The 1,722-nt window shown below is 39.1% G+C and overlaps 1 protein-coding gene across 4 annotated transcripts in view; it reads left to right on the top strand.

Moving 5' to 3' along the window:
* Positions 1–1,468, top strand: part of celf1 (cugbp, Elav-like family member 1) — a 48,124-nt gene extending 46,656 nt beyond the window's left edge. For all 4 annotated transcript variants that reach the window (XM_068578675.1, XM_068578657.1, XM_068578666.1 and 1 more), the window contains one exon: positions 1–1,468. This exon is cut by the window's left edge and continues 583 nt beyond it. The gene's annotated coding sequence lies outside the window, so the exon portion shown is untranslated.
* The last annotated feature ends 254 nt before the right edge of the window (positions 1,469–1,722 follow it).

The following is a 1,722-nucleotide window of genomic DNA, read 5'->3' as shown; positions in this document are numbered from 1 at the left end:
GATGGAGCCATGTTTGTTTCGTGAACCAAAATTATTAACAGGTTTTCTTTTACATTATCACAAACCAAAATGGGTGGGTTTCTCCTACATTTGTATTAAATATCTGTATTATCCTTTGAAACAGGTATTGTATGTGATATACACATACATTAGTTGTCTGGTTCAAAGTAAGGAACGGCACAGAAGCTTCCATCATTCATAAGGAGGAGCCCCACTTCAACATGCACATGCCATTCATACATTTGTCCTCAATCTCCGTTTGTACACTGTATTTGTGTTGTGCAGGCAATGTCTAAATCAGTGGCTGTTGTGACGTTAGATTGAGCTTGTTCCTGTTCTATGGGGTTTCCACTGAACCCATAACAGTTGCTCTGTTAACCCTTCTCTTCTGAGCTCTGGGGTCTGACAGGACTGCCCCCTGTTTATGCGTTCCATCTGATGATGACATTCATGCATGTTATGGGAAATGGAATTGTGTATAGCTCAAAGTGCTTGACACTACATGCTAACATTCACTTATTGACATACATTATTACACTGATAGTAGAGGGCGCCATACTAGGTGTCAAGTTGCACATGAGGATCTACTCCACTCCATTTGCATGTAGGTTGTGTTGTATTCCGACAATGGCTGGAATTTATTTCTGAATGACATGGATATAATACCTTTGTCAAGTAGTCATCTTATTGCATTTACTTATCTTGAGGACTTAACCCAACATGTTTTAGTGGCGCTCCTCCTGTGCTGTTGCACTCTGAGTGACAGGTCAGAGGTTGGGCCTATCCACATCCCTCAGTTACTGTCCTACGATAGAGGACTAAACTACTGTGTCTCTCACTGAATCATTTCTGTAATTGGATAATTCATATAAATGTCGAATTGCTTAACCTGTTAGTTGCTGAGACTGGCAAGACATGTTTTTGTTTGTTTTTTCGAGACAATTGTCGAGATGTATATTTAAACTATTATGCCTTTTCTATTTTTATATAGGTTTTATACTTCCCCTGTGTGTTGGGGAACTATTTATTGCCTTAATTATTTATCTGAATTGAAATAATTTTGAAAGACAAATGTAAAGTCCAACAATTCCATTTGATCTCCTGGTGTGTGTGCTCTCCTTGCCTGTTTTGTTTTGTTTCCTTTTGGTGACGTGTACTTTGTGTCATTGTGGCATGGACTGTGTGTGTAGGATCCATCAGTGCTGCTACAGACATCATAGAACTCCCTCTGTCATACATGCCTTCATCCGAATAAAATATACATTTTCCAAAAATACAAAAAATATAAGAGGCATATTTTTTTCTAAAAGTGAATTATAATATGTTTGCGTGGGTCCTGTCTTTATGTGCGAAAATAGGCATCTAACACATTATCCAGCATCTCTCTGTACTACTAGTTTTGAACATGTTTTGTGTATTGTAATTGTCCATTTACTCACTATTATGTCAGCACTGGAACTTGTTTGGAGGGGAGGGGCGGAGTGGTGGTGGGGGGGGGGGAAGAGGGAGGGAGAGAGAGAGAGGGAAAGGGAGAGAGGGAGAGAGAGAGAGAGAGAGAGAGAGCATAATATAATACAATATGATGTACAATTTTATTAAATTGTAAATTCAAATGCCAGTTAACACCGCATAACACTTTAAAACGTCTGTATTCCAGTCGCACTCTCCATATGTGATTAACAGTGTTTAGATAGCATGCTGGACTGTAGCTACTGCTCTAGA

This window comes from Clinocottus analis, unplaced genomic scaffold, assembly GCF_023055335.1.
Source record: "Clinocottus analis isolate CAN_PGR_092001 unplaced genomic scaffold, fCliAna1.0.p SCAF_1, whole genome shotgun sequence".
Lineage (NCBI taxonomy): Eukaryota > Metazoa > Chordata > Actinopteri > Perciformes > Cottidae > Clinocottus > Clinocottus analis.
This window is presented reverse-complemented; position numbering and strand designations above follow the sequence as displayed.